Source organism: Gopherus evgoodei, chromosome 6 (assembly GCF_007399415.2).
Source record: "Gopherus evgoodei ecotype Sinaloan lineage chromosome 6, rGopEvg1_v1.p, whole genome shotgun sequence".
NCBI lineage: Eukaryota > Metazoa > Chordata > Testudines > Testudinidae > Gopherus > Gopherus evgoodei.
In genome coordinates, this window is record NC_044327.1 from 25,742,776 (window position 1) to 25,765,667 (window position 22,892).

Here is a 22,892-nt window from a genome sequence, read left to right on the forward strand (position 1 = left end):
AAAGAAAACAACCCCAAATCCTTCTGGTGCCTAATAAGGCAGCCCCTAATACATCTGAGTATCCAGCAATGAAAATGTTATGTAAAACTATGTGCATTGATCCAGTAATCCCCAAAGCTCCTAAACCGCCTTTAATTTACCTGAACAGAGCACTGCTTTGAGAAAAATCCTTCCAGACCCTGCCAAAATCTGACTGCAGGGAACAGCATACTTTTTGTAGTCATAAAAGCAGAACAACAACAAAAAGATGTCAAATACAAGGCCAATGGCAGCTGAAGCTATCATGTTTTTCATGCTAATAATAATAGGCAATGTGAAAATTACTGGTAAAGCAGACAATGAATTACAAAGCAAAAAGAAAGCTGACTACAGCCGTAACCAAAACATCCATAATATTTTCAGAAATAACAAACTGTATAATCCAGTGGACTATAAGTATATGAAACAGAAAATTAACCAAAATATTTGCCTCCAGTGCATGTGTCTTTGATTGTGCCTGATTAAATTTATGATCATACTGGAATCCCATAAAAGACAGTGGATTATTTTAAATTTAAAGATTTTATACTATAAATTTAGAGCTCAATTCTCCATTTTTGCTTATCCAAAATTCCTATTTATTTCAAGTAAATGAAAGATAGGGCCTTCAGAATTTTTGGTTTTATGGGTTTTTCACCATTAGTATTCATATATACTATCTGCTTCCCATGATTCTGTGATACAGTTCACAAAACAGAGAGTGTGATGTAAATAGAAAACAAGTTTTACTCTTCCAAACATACGTTTCATATTTATCAACTGAACACACACAAAGGATTCAAACCAATGACTAGTGTGAAATCTTCTTCTATGTAACCCAATATTTTCTGGAACTAGCAACTGTGCACTGGCCATAAAAAATGTTTCTTTGAATAGAAAGGCTCATAGCTAGTAAGTCTTGTTTTGCTTAAAATTACTTTCCATTAGGAAATTACTAAACAACAAATATTTTTAAGACACCAGTTTTAACTCATTAAACACTTCCCCAGTGAAATCACTCAGCAAATTTATACTGTAGATTAAATTAAGTAGTTTATCATCACCAATGATAAAATGACGATCTTATTAACTAATTACAATTATGGGCTCAGATATTTAAATAATGACTTTTTTACACGGTTTCACAAATTAAACCAAGCTACTAAGCCTTGATACAGAATGATTTTACTGAATAGGAAGAACAACTGGCAAAACATAATAATGTTGCACCTTCAAACTTTCAGTTACTTGGACATTTTAAAATTATTTTCCCCCTTCCACATTTACAAATGAAGGCTCCTCATGGCTTCTCATGACTATTGGGCTAATGGTAAAGACATGTTTGTTTGTTTTTACAGAAAAAAATGAAATCTTGAATTGTTTGTCCAGAAAGCAAATTTGGCTTGTCTCTACTCACCGGGGGATCGATGCATAGCAACCGATCCAGCGGGCATTGATTTAGTCGGTCTAGTGAAGACCCACAAAATTGACTGCCAGTCACTCTCCCATCGACTCCAGTACTCCACTGGAATGAGAAGCATAAGTTAAGTCAACAGGAGAGATTCTCCTATTGACCCAGCATGGTGTAGACCCCACAATAAGTCGACCTAAGTTACCTGAACTTAGGTCAACTTAGCCCCATAGTGTAGACCTGCCCTTAATATACTGACTTCTATGTTAATTGTAAGTAGAAATTAGGTGGGAAGTGGGGAAGATGGTGAAGTGTTGAGACAACCAATCTTAATAGTGTCCCATTAAATAATGTGAAAATGTGAACTCCAAGCACATATTTTATTCATTGTAGCTATGAATGGACCCCAATTCAAGGTCCACTGATGTCAATGCAAGTTCTTTTATTGACTTCAGTTGGCTTTGGATTGGGCATTTTATTAATAGACACTTATGACTCCATGACTCTATATTTTGCCACCAGATACAAGCTGAATATTTCTTTCTCTGGGATTTTTTTTAAGTAAATGGACATAAAATCATTTCACAGTCACTTAAATAAAAATGTATTTATTCCCTCTATTGGTAAATTCATGTGCATAGAAAATTCTAAGAATTTAGACCAGAGATATGGTGGGTGGTGGGATTGAAGCAAATGAGTCAGAGAGTACAGGAAAATTGGAAGAGTTTGCCCCAAGAAGGTTCAAGTTATTGAAGTATCTTCCAGTCTCAACATACAAGTCACAATACTAAATTATCCATTTGAAAATGTTTTATGCTTATCAGGTGTTCTTCTGAAATACAACCACAAGATGCTATTTGGACCTTTCATTCAGAAATATCCTGTAAACACAAGTATTACAATACTTGATGAAATGGATTTATCCAGTTTTTAAATTATCATCTTGCATAAATGATTTCCCAAACATTTTTGTCTTAAGTATCTATTTGAATAAGAATTTACAAAAAAGCTATCAAGCAGAAAGAATAGAAACAGAAGCATTGTGAACAGAGTAACAGCTCTTTTCAACTGGAAGATAATATGGGAAAAATTGTTGGAAGCTTTAAAAAATTAGATAACACTCAGGGACCTATTTTTTAAGGGTATGACTCTTACACTGAATAATCTCAGACACAAAGAAAACCACAGGAATGAAAAGAATTCTAGTCCATTATTTGCAACAAAAGTCTAATTTCTCTTCCGGATTCCACTCAATGCAATGGATTTACATCAGGGATGATCGTAGCCCAGTGTTTCTATATGCTAAAATAATTACTGATATACTTCAAGGCTTGTTTGGCATCACTATATCAAGAAGCCCAGGACGATGTAATTTAAAGTTCTCAAAATGGTTTCTGAAGGACAAACGTGCACTCATTTTCTGGATAAATATCTTAATCAAGACATTTCCTGTTTCCAAATCAGCATTTTTGAACAAATAATGCTGATTATAAAAAGGCCACATATAACAAAAGTTTGTTGGGATACTTGAAGAAAGACATGCAAAATGAAATGCAAACAAAACCTAAAGCTCAATACATGCTAGACCTGTGAAAATTATTACTTTTTTAAATATAATTTGTTTTATATCAGAACTGACCTCAGTTAAGTACTATACTTAAATTTTTATATCTCATCTTCTGCTTTACAAGTAATAGTCTCTACTAGACTCTTCCATCTCAAGGAAGATTATTGTCATGAAAGAATTGTTTTGCCTCCAAAACTTTCAGTGAAAAACCATCATAAATCATTAAAAACCTGCTTCAACAACTCAATCTGATATTTTTTCATTATTGAATTTGTTACAAAGAAGTACAACAGTGAAACAGGATTGTAAGACCTCACTGGGATAGAGATCAACAGGTGCTTAAAGTTAAGGACTACTCAACTGTTTATAGTTAAGCATTTTAAATGCTTTGCAGGATCAAGGCAGAAATGAAACATCATCAGTTCACCCATATTGTATTTTGCTCATGATTCTATACACTTTTTAGAAAGTCAACATTTTCAGTGTGGGGGAGGTAAAACAGGACAAAGCGTTAACTCCTACTACCCTGATTTATGTGAGTCATACCATTCAGTATTGTGGGACAATGCACATAAGAAAAGAGAGGAGGATTTGGCTGATAGTGTGCTTCCCCATAGACACTGTCCATAATAACTCTTTCTGTGTGAAAACGTTTGTTCATTTTTAAAACGTCTTTCATCATTCTTCACAACAAACGGATCTTTCAATCGTTTATAAATGGAATTTAAAATCCCTCTCTTTGATATGGTATGATTACCACTAAAATTAGACATAAGGGTGTTAAATTTTCCATGTATTATAAGACTTTCAAAGTTAATGGATGTTTTGTAGCTAAATGTCCATAAATGGCTTTCAAAAAATGTTAGTTCTATATCCAGGCATGAAGGATACCAGACATTAAAAAATTCAACATACAAATTGGCTAATTGTAAAACCAGATTTTCTCTTCCATTTTATTCAAGTTGCTTTTGCATATGATTCAGATACAAATAAGAACTACATTCTAGTTTAATAACCACACTAAAGATCTCAAGAAAGCTCATAATCTGAAGTGTCTGATAGTTTTTGTGATGAACAGCTGATGTGTCCGGATACCACCATGTTGCAGACTGTGCTAAACTCACATGCCATGGGGTGAGCAAATTTGTAATGTCGGATCCACAAATGTACAACTTCTCCTAATCTTAGGGTCATCCACAAATTGTAGATATAGACACATTTTCAGCCATTCAAGTTATTACTGATAACACAAACAGAATATTCTGTGCTTGAGAGACCCTCTACTCAATAAAAGAGCCACACTGCTATGTATGAAAAGAAATCCAGTATACGTTTATCTTATTAAGTAGTAAGAGTACCAGCACTATCTTTTTGGTAAAGTTCACTGATACTGGATTCTGTCACACTCCTCATCATTAAAGGGGTGTCTCAAGATTCTAAGAATTAAATCTGAAACTCCGTGAGTTCAAATCCTGGCAGCTTTGAAGGACGGTAAAATCTCACAGTGGGTTGATAAACCTGGCACATAAAGATACTGGCCCAGAGCCAATCAACAGAAGTGCAGCAGATGAAGGCTCATACAGTATACTCGGAAGAGGCTAGGCAGTGGTACTCTGAGGAGTCTCTAGTGGTTGTCAGTCAACTCAGTTGTTCATCCTTCCAAGGCAGATAAAAGGGCATACATTTTATTATGTGTGGGTCTTTTGATTAACACATTAAAAGCCAAGGTCTTCTCTGTGCTCCACAAACTCTAAAGACAGCATTCCACTTTTTGTAAAGGGTAAGATTTTTCTTTCTCTATTTGGTCAAAACTTCCCTGATCAAACCATTAAATAATATGTTGTGTGCAAACTATGTGCAAGGCTGTCACCCTCTTCTCAGAGGCGTCTGCATTTCAGTGGTAAATGAAATTATTCTTGTACATATGATAGGCCATGATCTTGCAACTGGATCTGGGCAGGAGGAACCCTGCACCTGAATGGAATGCCACGAAAGGCAAGGGGATGCCAAAGAGCCAGAGGTTCAAACAGCTGCTGGATCAAGGCCATAGGGCCCTGGGAATGAAAAGCACTATTATAAGTTAATCTTACCATCGTAATGGGACCATGCAGCCTATGGAAGATGGTGCAGCCCTAGAGACCATGAATGGTCCCTGCAAGTGTCCAGGTGGAAGATGAATTTTCTGCTTTATAAAAACAAAACTAAAGGAATTTGTGGTTTGGGGCAGACAGGGAAGGAAGGTCAGTGTGGTAGAAAGATTCTGCCCTCACTAGTGAAAAATGGCATAAGTTTTGTTATGACGATGTATATTTATTATTACACAAGCATTTATAGGACAACCATCATGATGGTGTTTAGGAACCATTCATTTGAAGGCTTGAATGCAGCCCACCTGTGTTTGCTGGGTGTGAGCACCCAACTGGCAGAGTTGCTGCTGCTATCTCTTCTTATGGTGACTACTGCAGCGAGGGGAGGAACTCTTCAGTTTGCTGGGAAACTTACTTCTCCCAGACTAAGCTCCATTTTGGAGATGTTAGCAAAGGAAAATTATCTAAGGTCTATGGTCCTTTTAAGATTCTTCTGCTAGGACAAAGATGACACTATATCAAACTTCACTGTAACCTCTGCTCCTGTATTTTTCACTTCATGCATCTGATGAAGTGGGTTCTAGCCCACGAAAGCTTATGCCCAAATAAATTTGTTAGTCTCTAGGGTGCCACAAGGACACCTCGTTGTTTTTGCTGATACAGGCGAACACAGCTACCACTCTGAAACTCCACACTTAGCGAAGAGCACTGCTTTGTGCTATCAGTAACCTTTCACTGCAGCATCTACGGCATGGCTCATAAACTTTTTTACTGTTGACCCCTTTCACATAGCAAGCCTCTGAGCACAAACCCCTTAAAAATTAAAAACACTTTTTGTATTTTAACACCATTATAAATGCTGGAGACAAAGCAGGTTTGGGGTGGAGGTTGACACCTCACGACCCTTCCCCCCATATAATAACCTCGCAACCTCCTGAGGGGTCCCAACCCCCAGTTTGAGAACCCCTGATCTATGGCCACTGGCACAGCAGACTGATTCCTTTCTGGGGATTCCCCCTCTCCAGGGGGGTTGTTGGAGTATTGACTTCATCCCTGTTTAACCATTGATTCTGCAGACCGGTCTCTACTAGGGATGGCTCTCTTTGGCAGCTGTTGCCATTGCTAATTTTCAGCACAGCATGCTCACTGCTAGATTCTATCTTCTGTTAACTCTCAGCTACTGTGAATCCAGCTCCCTAGTCTGCTTTCACTTTGGAATATGATTCAATATATGAAATAGCTATAGCCATGCAATCAACTTGCAGGATAAGTTAGTTGCTTCCACTGCCTCAGAAGTTATAGTGCTGTTCTCAGATTCACTCCCTCTTCCTTCTCTGCAGTTGTTCAGTGCTGGACCCTGGACCTTGGGTTTCTTTTGTCTCTCACCAAACAGTGAGATGCAGGAGTCAGAATTTTAGGACTTTTTTTTGTTCATTAGGGGACTGCACTTTGTGTCTCAGACACCGGGTAGGATTTATCTCCTCTCCTGCTCAGCAGTGGCTCAACAACTCATGGCTCTCCATTCGTTCCTTAAAAGGCTCTCAGGTCCCTGATTTAGGCCAGCTGTGCCCTTCTCTCCCACTCTTCAGTGGCAGGTTTCTGTCTAATATTCTTCTCTGCTGCTTACATTTCACACAGCAGAGGGCTATCTGCAATTTGAGAGGAAATGCAGCAGAGATAGATGGGCCTGTCTGACACAGTAATCTCTCAACTACTCTGTCTGTGGGTCTCTTTTAATGAAGCACCATGGAGCTATCTCAGAGCCCCTTAACTCCCTGTCTGATGTCCTTTTAATAACCTTTAAACTGCCTGCTGCTCTAGCTTCAGGCTGTCCATTTACACTTACATTCTGGCTCATTCCTGTGCAGACCTCACCTGCCCTTATAAGATTACATGATGTTCAAATGATTCCAGCCTCTCAGCACCCAACTCCATCTGTAATCCCAGAGCTGCATTGCAGTGAGATATGATCTTGAGTATCTTTTTCTACCAACTTACTGTTGCATAAAAGGGATAAAGATAACTTCCTTGAGTGGGAATTCAAATTTGAACCAGAGTCCAAATATGAACCCCTACTTTGCAGGCTAGCTTCTGAGGGAAGTTTTCTACATTTAGAATCTGGGGTTAATATCTGAATTGTCTTCACTCACCAAGATATTGCATCTCAGTAACGGAGTCTGCATGTCAGACGTCTTGTCAGACATAGGTCCTGTCCCATAATATTCTGTATTCTCTGTCTATAGAGTGAATATGTTTGAGGTATTTATCAGTTGTCCCCTCTGCTCCTATAGCCACTATCATTAATATTAGTCTCTCTGATGGGTTTTTGACTTCTCAGTAGTGGTCCTTAGAATTGCTGCTCTTGCTGAATTTGTTATATAACTAGGGACATAGAACCAGTACTCCCCAGGGATCTCGTATCTGTAAAATTCATTCCTGACCATTATTTTTCAGTGTTTGAGAGATAATTGCTTCAATCTGTGACTGAGCCACACTGCTAGAGCTATGGTGATGTCCAGAATAAGATCAGTCTCATAATAATTTACTCTTACAATAGGGCTTTCTAGCTTACATTCTAAGAAACTTTCAGAACATTAGTGAATTAATTTCCATAACACTGCTTTAAGTTAGGGAAAAATTGTCCTCATTCTGTAGAGGAGGACGCTGAGGTGCTGAGAGGTTGCATGACTTGTCTTGGGTCCAACTGGATGTCTGCTGTAGAGCCAGAGACAGAACTCAGTATTGCTCAAGAACATTCGTTTGTGTGATTAATAACTGTTTGTGTGTGGTATCACTGTATTTTAAAGACTCACAATTCAAACACCCTTGTCCCAGAAGCATGATGCCTCAGCTCTGCTTTTTCTCTGTTGCATTTGGAACTGTCCTCTCCCTCTGCCTCTTAGGGAAACAATCCTTTATGGCTTGATTTGGCTCATTATCCCATATTAAGATACTTAAATTCTGCTCTCAAGCTTTCAACCCTTTGTCTGAGGAACCTTTTTCTGAGTTTGGTAGAAGAAGTTTGAGACTCTGTCCCCAGCTTCCTCTTGCATTATGTGCAAGATCAGAGAGGACGGGGAAGTAACATCATAGTTCCTCTAGGTGGCCTCTTAGTCTCTGTCCTAGTTGCCGGCCTTTGTGGTAGAGCATGGATGGATTCCCTCAATCTGTTGTGATTTTCCCCTCCAGGGGCTGGTTCTTTATCTAAATTCCATCTTTCTGAGCTTGTGACCTGGTAGAAAAGTGAAGCAGAGATAGAGAAAGTTTTCTCCTTGAGGTTGCAAACACATTACTTATGTAGCCACGTGTCCTTGGCCTAAAAGCTTAATTGGGGATCTGATGGGCTCTTTTCTAATTGGGATGCTTGCAGTCATATCATATCCTCAAAAACAAAGCGCAGATGGCTTGGTTTGGCTGAGCCTAACGTGCCTGGAGCTCTCCTCAGAGTTAAGGTTTCAGCTATTTGGCCTTCTGGGTTCCAGTGGACTTTTGCTTCCCATACCATAAAGTTTTTCAAAGCCTTCTCCTTATAAAGACCAGTTTTCAGAGAATTCATTCTCCGTGGGACCTCCCTTTTCCATTCCAGAGCCTTTGTGATGATATGCATAAAAATTCTCTCTCCAGCTATGGTCTATGAAAGTAACTTTTTTTGTTTTTTTGAGAATTAAGCTTCCAAGTTATTAGCTCCCTGTTCATAATGTCTTTCCTTGATAAACTGCTAAGACCTCTAGTCTGTCTGTGGCTTCCATGCTAGACTCAGTAATTGGCTAAAGTCATATGTCAACCTGACTTCTGAAAAGACAGACAAGACTCTCTACTTCTGCTAGCTAAATGTCATTCTACCTTGGGTATTTCGCCCTCCTCAGATAAGAGGCTTGAGGTCATACTGCACTGGAAATCTGCAAGTCTGCTGCATGGTCCTTCCCTTACACTTTCATCATGCACTACCATGTGGACATAGATTATGGAGACACCTGAATATCCCATCAGATAGCAAAAGAAGGTGCCTAACAACAAGGCAAAATTACTTACTGGTAATTCAGTTTTTGGAGTCCCTTTTTTTCTTCCATATTTCCTTTTGCTTTACCCATGTGTTATATGGAGTCTTATTTAGGCTGTCAGGTTTAAATGTGACCTACACCGTTTTTTTTTGAAAAATTGGGGTTGTGCCCATTTTTTATTTATTTTATATATATATATAATGTATAAAGAATGCCTAAAAGTTTTTTATTTTCCTGTTTGTTTTTTACACGAAAAATATTGAGAATGTGATGTCTGCTCTTTCCTGGTTTTGCTGGAGGCCCTCTGTCAGGTCGCAGGATATCTACTGTCATCTCTAACACCCTAACCGAAAGGACTAGGGTGCTGAAACTTTAGCAAACACTTTTTCTGTTCAAAGTGTTACTTAATGATTGGCGTTAAATAAGCGATAAGAAAAGCAAATATACCTAAAGAGCCTTAAATATGGCTGAAAATCTTGTCACTTCTCAAGTTGCTAAGAGAGTAAATATGAAGCAAAAGTGATGTCATCATTACATTAACTTTCCTGTCAATCTTCCAACACTGAGAGGAATGGAGCCTCTTTTGTAAAAAAAACAAGCAGAAAACAAAACAAAACAAATAAGCAACATCCAAAATTGGAGAACTTTCATACTGCCTTAATACATGACAAAGCAGCAAAAAAGGGCTGTATGCTTAGTCTCTACCTCTCACTATTCTCTTCCTCCTGGTTTCCTGATATATGGTGCCATAAATGCTTATTGTTTGAGTCTTACACAGGATGAGACAATAGGGGAGAGAGTCCAATAAACAATTTCTGGTGAGTAATTTTCCCTTACAAAGTAGCTGCTTAAGAAGAGGTTATAGAGCCTTGAAAGACCACAGACTTCCTTTAGGATTTTCAGTGGGAACTGACATCTGTAGCTTGAGTAGTCCCTTGAAAATATTGATAATAACAGACTGTAAAAGCCCCTTTCTAACATTTCTGTCCAAGTAGCACAGGCAAGGTTTATCCTTTAGAAGTCTTGTGGGCCCTTTGAAAATCCCTTTGGGCCACAAACTGCCTGGATATACTACTAATAGTGAAAGGCAAATCCTCACTAGTAGATATAGCTGTGTGAGGGCTCATCCACTGAATTCTAGTCAAATACATGAGTATTCAGCTAACCCCAGTATTCAGTGCATTCTCCCCAGGCAATGTGTCCCAAAATTGTAATGTATCAGAAGAAAGTTGTGGAGTCCCTCTCCTGAACATTGTATCAACTCATAATTACTCTTTTTACCAACAGATTATATTCCTTTTTAAAAATGCAGCATTTAATGGAATACATATGAGAGAAGTGAATGAAGTGACACACAGTATTTGGCTATATCGTGCTCATACTAGCTTGTGATATGCAATGGTGAAACAGTGATGTGCCATTCATTTCAGAGAAATGCATAGTACTTAATGCTACAACTCCTGTCACAGAGTATGCAAGAAGAAAACAGAAGGAGCTGAGAATAGAGAGTAGCACTAATCAGGAGTAGAAAGTTTCCTATTTCCAAAACAGCTCTACAGTTCTTGTCACAATTTTTAATTATTATTATTTGGAGGGGGAGGGAGGATTACTCTTGTGCACTAGATCAACCTGTCCCGAGCAAGCCCAGTTCGTATTCCCTGAAAGTGGCCTTCTGGGGATTACATTTCCCAGAAAGGCACCTGTCTGTTCCATCAAATAGAGCTCTAAGAGCTGGAGATATACATATTTCCTTTTTTACATATATACAGTATTTATAGATGAAGGCCATTTAGCACAGAACTGTCTAACAATCTCCAAGCTAATTGAAAAACTGTTGTGCTTAAGTCTGTTTGCAATGTTTTCCAGACATTTCAGGGTCTTTCCAAATTAAACATGGTGTCTGCTAGTCTTTTCTGGAGGTATGTTTATTGTTGGGTTGCTATTAAATACCTTTTGGCTTTACAGAGAATAATGATCTCCAAAGTAACTGTTCCATGATGTATTTAAAAGGCAGTGAGGTTTTTAACTGCAAAGCAGTATGTTGAGACTTCAAGTACCATTTAAGGCAATATTTCAGAATGTTTAACAGGACACAGGTGTTAATATATAGATTTACCTTAGTGACTCCAAAAATGTGCACTGAATATCTACTTCCCTTTGATTAATGTCACTTAACACAAATACTTCTCCAGAGTAATGTTACACTTTTCCTTCATGTGCCATGTATGATGAAAATATTCCACGTTTCTTATGTCAAGTACAAAATAAATTTTCCAGACTATCAAAGCAGCTTAGCAATATGCATGTTATTTGTAAAATTTTGTTAATTAAAAATAGATCAATGATGCATTTAATGATAACTTGAAAAATGCTATTTTTCACAAAACAGGTTAAAAATTGAAACCTAATCAAGTAACCCATCTGTTATTTATAGTTAAATTAATTGGTAAACAGTGAATATTTATTATTTAAAATGCTTCACTTTAATTGATGAGTTTTCCAAATAAAAGTTGTTGGCAAGCCGCCAATAAAATAGAAAGCATAGCTCCTTGGCACAGCTCCATTTCCTTGATGGACCACTGCTGTAAAGATATTCCTGCTGGAAACATATTTCTCTTTATCAAAATGCTTTTGTTTTCTTATCTTTTGGGACATTATAAAACAGCCTGTCAGATATTTTACCAAGACTACTTCTCTATGTCAATATATTTGCATTTAATCACTTCTAAGATTTACTAAAAGAAAAAGTCCAGCCTGATTTAAACTAGGGCACTAATGATCATTTAAAGGCTATTGACATCAACAGGAGCCTTTCCACTGACTTCAATAGGCTTTGGATCAGGCCCTATATAAGGAAATTCTTTACCATTATTTACCATTTAGTCTTATTTGCCATTAAGTCTCCTTTCATAGTGTATGGTACCAATGCAAATGAACTCACAAAATGCCAGATCCAAGGAAGTCTCATGCCTTCCTCACAATAGCATGCTTTGTTGCCCATTCTTTCTTTATTTCATCATATTCATTTTAAAAAGTTATCATCAAATTAAGCCAATATAAAATATTAGTCTAATTTACTCAGGAAACCTCGGCAGTTCATAACTAATATTGAACGTCTGTTCTTAAACCATCACCTCCAACAGGATATTTCAAAGATATTCAAACTATGTGCTTTTATCTGCAATATGTATTGTGATATGTAAAATAAAGAGGGTAGGATAAACTTGATGTTTAATCTTTCATAATTAATGTATATAAATAATTCTCTGATCATAATTTCAGGAATACCCTTACTGCATATTTTTCCAGGAAAATTAATATTAGACAGTTTTAGTTGAAAAATGAGAGAAAAGTTGTGCCAGGACTTTAAATGGCTTGATTTCAAATTCTAAATGATAACCTGTTAAATATTTTTAAAACACCTTCTAAACTACAGAAGTAATAGGTCAACAAGTATAGATTTATCTCATATTAACTCACAATTTGCTGACACACTTTAACAGAATATAAGAAAGAATGTACATTAAGAGACACTATTTCATATATTGTATACTAAGTAAGAACGCTGTATGCTTATCTGTTAAAAAAAATCCAAAATTTTGACGACTAAAAATGTCCTTAATATCTACAAATCTGTTTTTTTTAACCTCTAAAATGAATGGCTTTCTGAACTATCCTGGAATATTAGCTCAGCACTGCATGTGTCTTGTCTAATTTTTTTCCTGAGAAATGCTACTGGTTGGGTTGGCGTAGAGACAGAAGGCTGTAAATTCCTATCCTCCATCAGTACTGTTGACCTCAGAGCAAACCTCACAACTGGCTACAGGCATCCAACATCCATCATTGCTCCTGAAACCTAATCTTTCAGGGAAGGACAGCTGCACTGGGCAGTAGTTAAGCAGCTTCTTAAGACACACTATCATCCTTAAAACAAAAAACAAAAAAAAACCCCAACAACATACAACCAACATTCCTACACTACTTTCTAGTCAGTGTTTCAGTCTTTCATCAGACTGCATATTTTTCACCAAATTCATGTTTTTCACTTACATATATTTAACTAAAATTGTAACCTGCTGATATTTTTTATAATCAAAACTGTACATGTTTGCATATTCAAATGTAGGGACCTGACATCTATTTCCCATTAAAGTCATCAGGCGTTTCATACTGACTTCATCTGGAGTAGTGTCAGTATGTGGTCGCAACTCCTGACATGCTTAAAACAACATTTAGATAAAAAACAGTACGTAATGTATATATCTGACACATAAATGACACATTTGTTGCTCAAAGGGTTGAAAATTTAAAAAGGGGAATTCTGGTCCTACCTGTACAAATTGCCTTTCTGTGAAGGAGACCCCTCTAGTCTGGAAGTAAATTCCAGAAGATGGGGAGTAGTGAGGAGGAGGTCTCCTTCCTTTTAAAAAAAAAACAATTAACCCAGCAGTAATTATACAGGTATACACAAATAAACTAATTTTACATGTACATGCCGAAACACCAGACACATATTTCTGTGCTGAAAATACTTTATCCTTGAACGTAAGGCAGATGAAGAAAGGCCAACTGTGTAAAATGTCCTAAATATTTTCCGTGAACTTTTCTAACATCACTGCTGTTTGAATCTTCCACTAATAAAATAAAGTTAAATCATCCTTTCTTAACTTTAAAAAAATGTGCAAAGCTTTTAACAGAACATCATAACAGAAAGGTTAATTCTTCATTCTGAATGTCTCAGGCCCCGTAGCCATAAAAAACAATAATAAAGAAATAACACTCTCTTAATTCCATATCTACAAATCTCATTTTCCTTTAGTAAAGCTGTATTAAAGAATACAGCCTAGGGACAGTTAAAAATACAATTAAGAATTTTTTAATTCAATCAACATTATAAAAAGCCAGCAGAGTTTTATTGAGTTCAACCTCAGCAAACAATTGTATTCTAAAGGTCACAAAGCCTCTGACATTGTTATCAGAATATGTCTGTGTATTTCCAGTCAGTGAGTCTAAACAACTAACAGAAAGCCAAACGTCAGACTGAGGCAGGTTGCAATAGTAAAGAAGTTGGGCCACTGAAATCAAAGTAGAAGAGCAGTCAATTTGCAGGATGATTGTATAGCTTTCTGCAAATGTGGGACTAGATCCACATTGGTTTCATTCAGATCCCTTCAGCTTGGCACTTGACCCAGTAGCTATTATGAGAAGTTAGCGGATTCTGCCATCTAAGAAGCCAAATTTTACATGTGTCACTTACTGAACTCTGACTTCTAGAAACATCATTTCCAGAACATTAAAGGCTATAATCCAAAGATCATCACATTTGCTTGCTGTGTTTCATACAGTAAGTTTAATATATTGTGGATGGAGAAAATATGTACCAACTGACTATAACAATATGTGATTAGTTCTTCTATTATTAAACAGAGCATTTTAATTATCTGGAAAACAATAAAATAAGTTTCTATACCAATGGAAAGACATTGAAAGAACTATTGAAGATATGATGTAGCCTAGCTATACTTGGAACCAAGAGGAAATGTAGCACAGAGCGTGACAGTAAATTGGGACATGTCTTCTAGTGCCATGAATCAAAGAGAAAAACAACTTTAGTGTGAGAATTGAAAATCCTATAATTTTTAATGAACTGATATGAGGAAAAATGTACTGTATGTTCAGTATGCTGTTAAATTTTGAAAGTATATAATACACACAGCAATGCTAGTAAGGATTTCGGAGACACAGGTATAAGTATGAAGTTTAAATTTGTGACATCACTCCTATTGTAGCAATTGCTGCAATATCCATCACGATTTAGTTTCCCCCCTATTATTATGCTACAGTTGAATAATGTTCGTTTCTGAGGAATACGTCACAGCTGGTAAGCATGAGATACTTAAACGTGCAAAGACTTTTGATCCAAGGAAAGTAAATATATTTAAAAGCACATATTATGGCTAAAACTGAGCTGGCAAAAAGAACAAATTATGTGCATGAATTGTCATTTTAATTGAAAAATTAAAACAGCCTGAAAAAAACTAAAACCACTATTATTAAGCAAGGTTTTTTAGGATTGGAACAATTCTTTGATCACTATGTTTACAAAAGAACATCATTTTAGTAATTTTTGAATCAATGTTTTCACATATTTTAGCAAGCAAACCCATATGTGAAGATTTGCATGTGATGTTTAAATAAGTATTATCACTCCCCAGTGAAAACCAACTGAGATTATCAGAGAGATGTTATGGGAAAATAGATCCCAAACTAAACCTGTGGCAGACACACAGCTCTATGAATGCACAGCAGTTTAAACAAGTGAAGCTTGTTGGAATGGAATTTACAGGCAAAGCACTTGCAAGCAATCTATTTCTACATCATCAGATTTCCTCAGTAGATGTGTTGTACAAAAGCTCTCAGTGTAGTGGATCACAGAGAGAAAACACTTTTTCCCCTTTGCTCCTACCTGGTAAATCATTGCTAATATATGAAGGAATATTTTTAAACACTGATTCTGCTCCAGGCTGTCAGTTGCCATTGTGCATTCATATGTAGCTTCCTTTTAAGCCTTTTCCAAACAAATCAAGGGCTAAAAGTATTAAACAAATAAACAATCTATAGCAAATATGAAATTTAGAGTTTTAATGAAATATATGGACCATCGTATCCATCAGTTTGTCAACAGATTCACAATGAGGGATTCTGCTTAAAAACTGATGGCATGACATGGCCCTTTGATTTTTTTTAAGTCAGTTAAATACCAATATCTACACTTTAAAAAATAAAAAACCAGTACAGATCGTAGCATGCAGTAATACAGGAGTGAAACATGTTGGCTCAAGCACCTATACTGACTATTTACATGTAATTAGTCTTTGTTGTATTTTGAATCTAAATATATTCAAAGTATGTTGTGTGCATTTCAGAAGGGAGAGACTTGGTTTATCAAAATACTATCTGAAATTCCTAGCCTGGAAAAGACATATATGATTTAAGGAGACTTATTCAGGTGGGCTTCATTATTATTATTTATTTACATATATAGGATGCCATTTTTAGCCCATTTTAAAAATGGAAAGTTAATAAATATTTGTAATAATTACATTTTTGGAACCGGGCAGAAAGCCTATTGTGGCAAATGACCACCCACACCACTTGATGTGACATAACTCAGCTGTTTTTAAAGTAAGATAGCCCATTAAAACATGGTGTACTGAAGTTGCACTTTAATTATGCGACCTTACAGTATGCTGATTTATCTCCAGAATCCTTTTAAAAATAGAATTGCCCAATAGCTTGATAAATCAAGTTCATTTTGAAGGAAATTCAATATGTGAATGTTTCAGCTGTGCTCTTTTACAAATGGTCTGCCCTGTCAGTTTGAAAAACTGAAAATCAACAAAGGAACAGTGTAAGTATACTTGACCTTATTCCCTAATGTCTATCAAGAATTCCATGCTTGGTCGATTTTAAATTTGTGAAACTGACACTCAAAAATGTATAGAGCATCTTCAGTCCAGATCCCATAATTGCTGACTATACTCCAGCCAGAGCCTTGGAATCTCCGCACTTGCCAACTTACACAGCACTTACAAAGCTAGTTTAAATACTCCATCAATCTATGTCTATTCCTTCCTTAGAGTAATCCTATTTAGATTATCTTTTAACCCTAAGCTTGCATTATGGGAACAGTGCCATTATTAATCTAATAAAGGAAACTTACATTTTAAGATGAGACAAAGAAATGTAGCCTATCACCTCTGATAGCATCTTTCCTTAACCACAGTGGCAGGGAAGTCAACAATGCTGAATAGAATTATGGAGAGAGGAGGAGGACAACATACATTTAACTCCCAAACAACATTAGTCTAATTTATTGGCAATGAATCATAGAAAAGTGTCATTTTGATGTTGGCTATCTGTGTTAAAAATGTCCTTCTGGTGCATATGCTATGCACTGGTATTTGCTGTACACAAGCAGTTTATACAGGCCCCTAGTGGTTTAGACTAGAGCACACAGCACAGATGAAGGGGGATTCCTATTCTATAGCTTGGCTAGTTTTAGTCTCTGCATTATTCCAGTTTAGATATGAAGGGTGACCTTAAAATTAAAGCTGAATTACTGATTAAATTTAAAATACTAAATAATTCATTTCTAAATACAACCCCAGAGCTGTTTTCACAGCCCTCCTCAGAAAATTAAATGCTGTATGTTTTAACATTTCCCATTCAGTGCACTGGCACAACTAATATTTGAGTTACATAACAGCCACAACAGAATGTTTAATTTATACCACTTTTTATTATTCATTAAAAAGTAATATGACTGCTAATACTAAAAGCAGATTTTAAAACACAGACCCTGACATCTAGAAGCTCAGAGATGCAGTTTTCCTTTTGAAACGCCATTCCTGACAGCTTGGCATAGCACACACAAACCACAATGAATTTCTCAGTGCCGCCTTAGAGTAGAACTCTACTACTTAGCCAAAGCTCTCAGTACTTAAAGTGGATATACACAAGCTATACATCATTTCAGCATTGAGAGAAACCTAAATATATTCCACCATACCACCACAAGTGACAACTAAAATTGGAAAGCTACTCCTGTAAAAAGTATCCAGTTAAATCCCTCTCCATGTCTTTGTAAAAGCTACACCACCGAGTTCTTTGAAAATCCCATGCCGACACATTATAGCTTTTAGCTATTTTAACTGGACAAAATTTGACAGCTGAATTTATGAAATTGACCAGTTTGCCAATTTCACACTTCAAAAAATACAATAATAGCTGATCTCATGAGAGTGAATTTAAGGAAACTGTCATGAAATTGCTAGCTATGTGAGATGCAAGTACATAGAATTATTTTGGGGGAATTATTTTGTTCAGAGCTGCTCTGTTCAATAACAATGAACAATAAAGCTTTGTTCTTTCCCAACCCACTAAAAACTATGTAATACAATATATTCTAAACCACATTTCCATAAAGAATAGAAAGTAGTAAATATTCTAAATCTTTTATCAGACACCAAAGAACACAAAATATCTTAGGGCTGTGTTTCTTCATCTCTGCATCAAGATTCAAAGTAAAACTCTTGATGTTACAGAAGTTGCCTGTGTTTGTACAGAAGGTAGAGGGAAGACAATTGGCAAAAGGGTCACAAGATAGAATTCACATAGAAAGTTGAGACTAAGTTTAAATATTGGAGAGAACAGAAACATAAAATAAACATATCCACCCCCTGTAACTAGGAAATTCCAAAGCAAATCAGTATCTAAGGTCTCACATGAAAGGTCGCACAGTCTCCAGTGGCTATTGAATGAACAGAAAAACATTAAACCTTTGCTGCTCTGTGGCGAGGTGAACAAAATGGTCCTCTTTATATATGTAAAAGCTTCAATTTTAAATTGTGTGTATGTATGGGGAAAAGGTGAGAAGAAATAGAAAGGTGTTTATGTGGTGGTACAGTGTACAAAGGCCAGGCAGGAGAATGTATACTCATCACACAAAAGTCTCAAATAACAACGAGAAACAGAAATGTGCTTATTGAGATGTATCTGGAAAAGGAAAAATGATGACGACTTGGTAGGGGGTGACAGTTTTAAGGAAAAAGTACCCCCCACCCCAAAATATAGCACTTAGAACTGAATACAGAAAACAAATCTTGTATTTATAAGTCAAAGTAGGCTACATTAAAAGAGGGGAAAATCCCTGCTTACAACAAAATATGATTTTTAAGAGGGAGCTGGTAAAATAAGTTTTTCGCACAAATATGAGAGTTCCATTATAACCCTACAGAAAACTGACTGCACTGTTTCAGTTTCTTTAGAGTGGTTTCAAAATAGGACCTTTAAAAAAAAACAAACCAAAAAAAACCCCCAAACTTCTTATCACCGTACACAATCATATGCAATTGCCATAGAGGAAAAGAGAACTGATCTGATTCCAGTGTGTAAAGGTCTCCAAACAATTTCTCCCACACCTTGAATGGCAGCCACTTTCCCTTTGATTGCTGCTAGTTCCCCTTCTCCCCACTAGTTCACATAAAAAAAATGCTATCGTTAATAACTCACCCCTCTTTACAATACACGAAACATGAACCCCCCCCACACACACACACTTACAGTAGGAATTCAGTGGAAATGTCTACTCTGGTCACTAGTCAACCCCTCCCCCTCCTTTCTCAGCCGTGGTTCGAGATTAAAACCCAGGAGAAAGCAGAGGCGAGGGGTCTGGCCAGGGCCAGGGGCAGCCTGTTTAACGCCGGGGGGGGGGGCGTGCTGAGTGTGGTGCACATGTGTGCAATGCTCCCCACACACGCACAGATGGAGTGGCAGAGGGGCAGCGGCGGGGGAATTACCTGGTCATGCTGGCTCCCCCAGTCCCAGCAGCAGCCACCACCGCCGCCGCCGCCGCCTGCCAGCCCGCCACCACCAGCGCTTTCCTCCGCCGCCGCCGCCACCTCCTCTCGCTGGGCTCCGGGGCGGCCAATTTAATCCAAGCCAAGCAGCAGGAGCCCGCGGGTCGTTGCTGTCTGGCGCTGGTGCGTGGCTCTCACAGTCCAAGTGGGGGAGAGTCGGCGGGAGTGCGGAGATCCAGCAGCCAGGGGCAGCCGGCTCCCCCAGCCGCTCTCTCCCCGGCTCCGTTCTCCGCCTGCTGCGGCTGCCGCTGCTCCCGGGCGCTCGCTCTGGTCCCAAGCTTCTGCTCCGCTTCCCCCTCCTCCTCCTCCTCCTCCTCCTCCTCTTCTCTCCCCCCTGCTTCGCCTGGTAGCAGAGTCTGTGGCTGCAAATAGCTGGGTCGCCCACCCGCCTCCCCCCACCGCTCCAAACAAAGTGCTGTGCACACAGACGGGAGGCAAAAGGCGATTCCCTCTCTCGGGGGTGGGGGGCGAAGGCGGGGGGAAAGAGCCACTAGCAGGAACAGTGCCCCTGCTCCGACTCCCCTGGGAGTAAGGGGGGCGAGGAGGAGTAAAGTGGTGGAGGTGCCTCCCTCTCGCTTTGTTTTGATGGGTTTTTTATTAGTAGTATTTTTAAATCCTCTCAGGCGGCGTGGATCACAGGAGCCGTATGGCCCCAAGTGCTGGGCAGAGCGGTGCGGGAGCGGAGACGGTAGTGAGAGAAGGAGAAGCACTGAGCCAGCAGCGTCTCCCTGGACCACTGACTGACTGAGGACATAGGAAACAAGAGAGAGACACGCACGGGGGGCGGGGGGGGTGAGGGGGGAAGGAGGAGGGGGAAGTCGGTGACGTCACTCCCAGGGACCCAGCTAGCTGTACCAGTCCAGCCCAGAGAAGATCTTGTCTTGTGTGTACACACACACTTGTTTCCAGCACTGTGTTAATGGTGTGTGTGTCAGAGGGATGCACACACAAACACAGAACTCTGAGATGATGGGCATCTCAAATATGTCCCCCTTCACATTCTCTCTCTCTCTCTCTCACACACACATACACACCACTAAAGAGACTACCTCCCTGTGTGTGAGAGAGATAACTGTCCCTCTCCAAAAAAACTTTCTAAATCCAGTCTATTTCAGTGGAATTTAAAGGGTTAACTTCTTTTCCGATTCACATCCTATACAATCCAATGAAATCAGTGGAGTTGCAAGTACTATAACTCAGACAGAATTAGTCCCTGAAGGAGTATTATCATCATTATCAAACATTTGTATATACTTCCATAGGTTTACATGGCACATTATTCTCTTTGTAAAGACACAGGGCCAAAGTCCATGTTCATGCTACTTCAGTGAAATCAGGGGAGTTGAACGTAAGTCACTGTAAAGTTTGGCTTAAAGTCTCTGCTTTTTTCCTTCCTTAGGGCCCCAGTCATTTGGAGAGGAAGTTCTCCCTTACCTCACAGGGGCGTTGTGAGCATAAATATATTAAAGACTGGGAGACACTCACATACTATGGTGATGGGAGCCATGTAATTGCCTCAGATAGATAGGTCCTGCAAACATTTATGCTCATGAGTTCTCCCACTGACTTATTATACTGAGATTGTGTTATTATATTCAATTTTGTTTTATATTATTTGAGTTTACTTTGGAAATGTAGTGCTGCCCAGCTTTAAGGCTACTCCTGCTAGAAGGAAGGTATACTTTGTTCCACCCCAACTCCTGTCCCCTTGTTGACATACTTCCTGTTGTGCCATGCAAAATGATCCCAAGATCAGTTTTATACTCAAAGGAGCACTGCATCTTCCAAAATGCAAAAGATTTTAATAATTGCATTATGAGTATGGAAAGGATATACGGAATGTGGCATGCCTGACCATTTTTAATCCTGTTGAATGAATTTGAGACTATTTTTGTTGAACAATAAAAAGTTGAGTGGATTTATATTATATTAATAAATAAATCACACACACACACATACACGGTTACAGAACACAAACAAAAATTAAAACCCCATCACAACCCAGACCCCATGTACCCCAAGACTCTATGCTTGCTTTGAAATAACTAAATAGATATGCCAGGTTTTAATATAATGATCCAGTGTCCTGACAGTTTTCACCATTTGCCTCAGTACTCTTCATGCTAAGATCCTGGAATGACAAAGAAAAATTGGTCAGTAATCCCACATCCCCTACAAATGCTGACACCACCATCACAATTCAGATCTGAGTTTTGAGACGATATTTAACTTTTTCCACACAATTTGCAGTTATAATCATCTTGATATAGCTCCTCCCTCTGTTCTTCTTGTCAGCACTGTGCTATGAATAAGAAATAAATCTGCTTCCTTCTATATAAACCACTAAAGCCAGGCTTACCTAGTGAATTTAATTTCTCAGATTTCTGATTTATGCAATAATGTTGGATGTATATATGTAAAGAGTAGAGGGAGAAATGATGCTGAGTGCAGTGAAACAGTATGAAAAACTCTGTGTCTGCTGTTGCCCAAGGATGAATCAGTACCTGCTTTGATATCATCAGCAACAATAACGATAGCAGAAATATACATATATGTGTGTGTGTTTATATTTCTGCTGTAATGTTAAACCTGTTGTTTCTATTTCACTGATATATTATTGTTCCCAAAAGTTTTAGCTTTCAGGATGCATAACTGAAAATATCACAAGTTAACACAATGTGGAGATAATATTCTTTTACAAAATATATTAAGAAGTTCAAGTACAATGTTCTACTAGTTTTTATTTGTGCAGTTTATTGCCAAGATTGTGATAATACATAACTGCAATGCTAGCACAATACTGAATTGGAAGAACATTTCAAAAATATATTAACTTTGAAATATTTCTTATAAAAATATCAAACAAACTGAAAGTGCTGTACTCCCAGGTACAAAGATACTGAATTAAGCTAAGTACTCATGATATGAATCTATAAACAAACATTTTAGTGTGGGACATATCTCTTGCTTCTGTTTGTATTGTTAAAAATATATATATACATATATAAACACAAATACACTTCTTCCATTGTTAGAAATAATGGTTTAAATTCTACTCACCTAAATCACACAAGTCGTCTTATTGCCTTCACTGACACCTCACATGAGTAAGGGAGGAGAGACACAGAGCTTTCCTCTTGACTGCCACCACTTAGGGCCTGATTCTACATTTTTTACTCAGGACAAAACTCCCACTGACTTCTGCTAGAGTTTTGCCTGAGTAAGATATGCAGGACCAGTCCTTAATGTTTTCATGTTGCAGTCTCATGCAGTTCAAACATTAAATAGTACTGTATTATATTAGAGATTAATACTTACTACACACTGTTATTTTTCCCTTGGCTCTTGTGTCTAAGACTGTGGCATGCAATGGTGACAACTAGGCAT

General features: G+C 38.0%; 1 protein-coding gene across 42 annotated transcripts in view; it reads right to left on the bottom strand.

Annotated features, from left to right (window-relative positions):
- Window positions 1-22,892, bottom strand: part of PTPRD (protein tyrosine phosphatase receptor type D) — a 1,707,428-nt gene that overhangs the window by 508,304 nt on the left and 1,176,232 nt on the right. The window contains exon 1 of one of the 42 annotated variants that reach the window (XM_030566287.1): window positions 19,446-19,746. The exons of the other annotated variants lie outside the window; for them this stretch is intronic. The gene's annotated coding sequence lies outside the window, so the exon portion shown is untranslated. Of the gene's footprint in view, window positions 1-19,445; window positions 19,747-22,892 lie in introns of those variants that run through there. 42 annotated transcript variants of the gene reach the window in all.